Raw genomic sequence first — 6000 nt, forward strand, 5'->3', positions numbered from 1 at the left:
CTTGTGAAAGTCAAGCAAATCTTGCAAATTTAAATACATTATTATTATAAAAGAGCCACTTAATACTTTATAAAAGGCACTGTGATTATTTTACTGAAGGAAAATTTATATTGGAAAATAGAAATGTACAAGACTGCCTCAAGTAACTAATGTCCACTTTCTAGTCATCGATAAAGCTGAGGGTTAAGATAAGCTGTCAAATTCACTAGCATTTTCAAAGAAATGTGGGGTTTTTTGTCCAATTCCAGGCCACAACTTTAAAGCACAGGAGTGTACTTTTTGGCACGTATAAACATGACTCATTTAAAAGGTCTGGGTGGAAGAGACATCACATGGCAAAATTAGCCTGATTGCTGTAGCAACTCATCCCTGAGTATCTGTCTTTACCTTCACTACATCCCTAGCCTCGGATTCTCTAATTCCATTTTCCACTAGACAGTGGCACCTGATCCTTTGACACTTTTCAAAAGTAGTATGCTTGTCCTGGACTTGTTTTTGTTTCATTTTATCTTTTCCTTTTGACATAATTTCAGACTTACAGAAAAGTTGCAAGAAAAATATAGAACATCCTATATAAAAAATCCTGTATATCCTTCACCACTTAGATACCTCAAGTTTTAATACATATGTGTTATATGTAATATATGTATTATATGTACATATATATACACACATGCATATATGTATACACATACATATATATGTGTATACTGGTAGTTGATATTTTATAAATTATATTCTCTATATATGATATACGTGCATATTTTCCCCACAACTGTTGGACAATAATTTTCAGACATGATATTCTTCTATTCTAAATACTTTGATTTGCATTTTTAAGAGTCAAAGACATTCTCTTACATAACTACAGTAAAATTATAAAAAGTTAGGTAATTAATTTGATATGCTTCTCTAATTGTCAGCCAAAATTCAGATTTCAGTCATCCCCAATAGGTTCTTTGTAAAAAATAAAATCCCAGATTGTGTATTGCAACCAGCTGTCATGTTTCTTTAGACTCCTTGATTCTGAAATTGATTTGTAGTCCTTGAGTCTTAATACATTGATATTTTTGAAGAGTACAGGACAGTTGTTTTGTAAAATGGCCCTCACTTTGGGCTTCACTGTTGTTTTCTTGTGATTAGATTCAGGGTATGCAGTTTGGACCAGGATATCAGAAGAATGATGTGGTCTTCTTGGTTCATAGTATCAGTGGTATGTGAGGCCGGTTTTTCCCATTATTGGTAGTATTAATTCAGATCCCTTGGTTAGGGTGGTTTTCTGCAAAGTTTCTTCACTATACACTTATTATTTTTCTCTTTATGATTAATAAATATCATGTACAGAAATATTTAAGACCATATAAATAACTTGCAAGTCCTAACCTTCTCCATTCATTTTACCATCTATTGATAATTCTTGCTTGAATCAATAATAATAATTGTTGCCATCACAATTTGATCATTATTTCCACATTTACTACTTGGCCTTATACTTCAGGAAGGCATTTTCCTATTTTCCCTATTTGTTTGTTCATTTATTTGCTCTTTGGTTTATTTATTAATCATTTACTTTTTTTTTTTTTCAGGAAGATTAGCCCTGAGCTAACATATGTTGCCAATCCTCCTCTTTTTGCTGAGGAAGATTGGCCCTGTGCTAACATCCGTGCCCATCTTCCTCCACTTTATATGGGATGCCACCACAGCATGGCTTGACAAGCAATGGCCAAACTAGCAAACCCCTGGGCATGGAAGCAGAGTGCAGGAACTTAACCGCTATGCCACTGGGCCAGCCCCCTCATTTACTATTTTTTGATATATTGATTTATATTGAGTTTGGGGTTATCTTTTTCTTTAACTTTTAGAGTGGTTATGATCTTTATTTAAAATATGATTTGATTAATTCGTTTTTGTTGGAATTACATTTCAGTTTTCCTCCACGCCTGTTGTTTTTTTTTTAAATATATGAAACATTACTAAAAGGTAATGTGAAGTGTCACTTCCCTCATTTCCTTTTTTTCAGCTTTATTGAGGTATATAATTGGTATATGTTTTAAAACTGCATACAATTAATGTACACAATTTGGTGAATTTGGACATATGTATACACTTGTGCTACCATTACCATAATAAATATGACCATTACCTCCAAAAGTTTACTTGTATCTCTCTTTTTTGTGTTCGTGTGTGTGTGATAAGATCTGAAATTGTAAAACTCCAAGAAGACAACATAAAGGAAAAGCTTCTTGCTTTGGTCTCCACAATGATTTCTTAGATATGACACCAAAATCACAAGCAACAGAAGCAAAAATAGACAAGTGGGACCACATCGAACTAAAAAGCTTCTTCACAGTAATGGAAACAATCAACACAGTGAAAAGGCAACCTATGGAATGAGAGAAAATATTTGCAAGCCACATATCTGATAAGGGGTTAACTTCAAAAATATACGAGGAATTCCTACAACTCAGTAACAAAATAAATAAGTAACCCAATTTAGAAAATGAGCAAAGAGCTTGAATACATGTTTCCCCAAAGACATACAAATGGACAACAGGTATATGGAAAGAAGCTCAACATCACTAATCATCAGGGCAATGCACATCAAACAATTGGTATATCACCTCACATCTATTAGGTTGGGTATTATCAACAAACAAAAATAAAAATTAGTAAGTGTTAGTGAGATTGTGGAGAAATTGGATCCCTTCATTTTTTTCTATCCTTTCCATGCCATTCCAATTATCCCTTGAAATTAACCAATCTCAGTAAGTCACTAGTTTATGCCTCCCATGTTTCTTTTTGCACTAGTGAGCACTACATCTATGTATTATTTCTATTTCACATTTTTTCTTAATCAAAAATAGAATATTAAATAATGTAGGCACTTTTGTACTTTGCTTTCTTCACTTAAAAATATATTTTGGAAATCACTCCAAATCTGTTTATAGAACTCTTTATCATTTTTCTTTGAGTTATGTAGTTCTCCTTTGTGAGGATGTGCTATAATTTATTCAAGCACTCTCCCATGTATGGAAACATTGATTATATCCAATATTTTTCGGTTACAAATAATGTTACATTAAATTATACAATATTTTCTTTTTTTATATATTGTGTTAGGCATATCTGCAGGGTAAATTCCTAGAAGTGAGAGGGCTGGATCAAAAGGTATACGTGTGTATAATTGTGTGTGCATTTCATAAGCAGTATACCTACTGATTTGCATTCCAACCCACAAAATATGAAAGTGTCTCATCACAGTCTCACCAATAGACTGTGTTGTTTAACTTTTTTAATTTTCCAATCTGATAGATAAAAATGATGTCTCAGTGTAATTTTACTTTGCAATTCTCTGTTCTGAGTGAGGTTGAACATCTTTTCATAAATAATGTACAGCATAAAAATGAACGATCTACAATGGCACTTACAAACAATGTTGAATCCCAAAAATATATTTTTGAATGTAAAAAATCAGGCATAAAATAGTGTATTCTGCATTATCTTGTTATATAAATTACAAAATGTGTCAAAACTAATCTGCACTATTATGAGTCAGGATAGCCATTATCCTTGTCAGACTGTAGTGACCATAAGGGATAATGACAGGGGTTCCTGAGATACTGGTAACATCATGTTTCTTGATCTAAGTGCTTGTTTAATAAGCTTGTTTAGATTGTGAAAGTTTCTTGAGCTGTACAATTCTGATCTGAGCACTTTTCTGTATGTATATTATATTTCAATTGTTAAAAAACACAGTGGACTTAGATTGACGTGACTGCTAGACATAGAGTTGAATATGTTATCAAATATGAAGGAAAAGAAAAGACAGGTCTTTTCTTATTATTAGAATACAGGCTGATTTATGATAGTTGACTTCTATTCTAACTTGTTTCTGCTTCACAATGTCATAAAAGATTATTGCATTATGGGTTATATTCACGAAGATTTCAGACTAGAAATTTTTTTGTGGAATTGAAGCTTTAAATCTTACATTCTTTCCTGAGATCAGAATGTTGGGATTACTCAACACTATGTCATCAACCACAGGAAATGCCATTGGCAATCTGAAATTGGATCACTTATGTGGGCAAGTTGATTCAGAGAAGTTACAAAGATAAGGTAGACAATTTTTTTGTTGTTGCTCCTGGTTGACAAATCCAAAATCAAAGTTATTGTTTCATTTCAAATTCTTTTATTGGATAAGAAAAGAATAAAAGTTGGAAGCAAATTCTCCTCCCCCTCCCCTTCCCAGTAACATCTATTTGTGTGTGTGTTTGTGTGTGTGTGTGTGTGTGTGTGTGTTCTGTATTGTCAGTCTTGTATGAAAATAGACATTGCTTCCAATTGGGGGAACCTGGTGTATATGCAAGAGTGTGTGTATCATCATACTGCTCAAAACAATATTTCCCAAATGTCTGTCACCTAAGTGTCATCTTCAGGACTCTTGCCATATCTAAGTACCAGCTCTACTACATTAAAACTACTATCTACCTAACATTTCTCTTTACACGAATTCACTTTAAATACGTTTAAAAGGAAATTTTATGTCATTAAAATGGAGAATATAACTTGTTGTAAATAGGAGGCGATACAAAATTAACGTGATGAAAACTACAACATTATTTAAAGTCCCTGAACCAGATACTAGGTCTCCTTCTGATAAAAAAGAAATCAGTGGAGAGTTATGAAATATATAGCTTTAAATTGAGACTTTTTCCTTGAAAAGGCTTGAAAGGTAATTAAAAATAAAATAAAGTGATCACAGTTTAATTTGCTTTTATTGAATACTGGCTCTGAGCAAAACCTAAAATGTTCCCTCCTTCTCTCACTGTGGTGGGTCCAACATTTTGTGGGAGCTCTGCTCTAATATGACCCCCAGGATCCAGGTGCCTGGAACTTTTGCTCACCAGCATGACTTCCAAGCTGCTATTTCATGTTGATCTTCAGTTTTTATTTGCCTCTGGATACCTGGTTTTCTGCCTACTGTGGACCCACTGCTTAGCCTTTTTCGCTCAGCTTCATTGAATCCCTGGCTCTCCTTGTTCTTGCCTCTCTTTCCTACTTCTGTGCCCTGTAGCTGCTGCCTAGAGTCCTTAAGCTGAAGGTTTGGCCTAATATCTGACAGCTACTTTCTGGAAATGTATTCCCAAAAGGCCCCGGGGAACAAGAGATACGCTTCTCAAATGTATGCATACGGCTCATTATGGTGAGATTTCGTTTTGACAGAGTCCTTAGCCTTGAACATTTGCAGGCTGTACTTTTGCTTCTATCTTCCCAGTCCATTGGCCTCAGGAGCAAGGGAAATCTTACACAAAGTGAAGATGAAAGAAGGGTCATGTATAATTCTTAGAGTCAAACCAGAATAACAGTAGGTAGCTATCATTTCCTGCTTCACTTTGACTTTCTCTACGGAGAAGATCAGAATACACTCCTTTGGTGTGCAGCCCTCAGTCCAGCAGAGCAGGGTCAACAGCAATAAGCAGTGAACGCTCTGTTGTTGGCAACATGCCTGTCAGCAGTACTGAGAGGAATTTAGTCATAGCAAGTGATTACTTAAGGGGAAAAGAAGAAGACGGAATTCTCATTCCCAATCTCAAGCTGCTAAGAGAGTGAAGTGAAAGGAAGAAAATGCTAGAAGATCAAGTAACATGGACAGTATCACAGTCTGAATAGAGCCCAAATTTTCTAAAGCTTGGTCAATTCAAGAATATGCTCCAAAGGGATATCAACATGCACAAGCTCTTTTCATAACCCAAATGCTTTTATGGATGAATGATATATTTTAGAAATGGCAAAGGTATAGAACATGCCTTTTCCCATACAAAAGTTCCCTCCTCTGTGATTTATTAGGCCCTGTCCTCCAGCTGTAATTGGAGACCTTTTCATAATATATCCAAAAACTACATGAATGCAAAGCAGGATGGAGTCCACTGGAAAAAAAAATGAGATTATTCTGTATGTAACACATACAATATGACTATTTAGGAAAGAAAAATATCA

The sequence above is a fragment of the Diceros bicornis genome, chromosome 1, assembly GCF_020826845.1.
Source record: "Diceros bicornis minor isolate mBicDic1 chromosome 1, mDicBic1.mat.cur, whole genome shotgun sequence".
Classification (NCBI taxonomy): domain Eukaryota; kingdom Metazoa; phylum Chordata; class Mammalia; order Perissodactyla; family Rhinocerotidae; genus Diceros; species Diceros bicornis.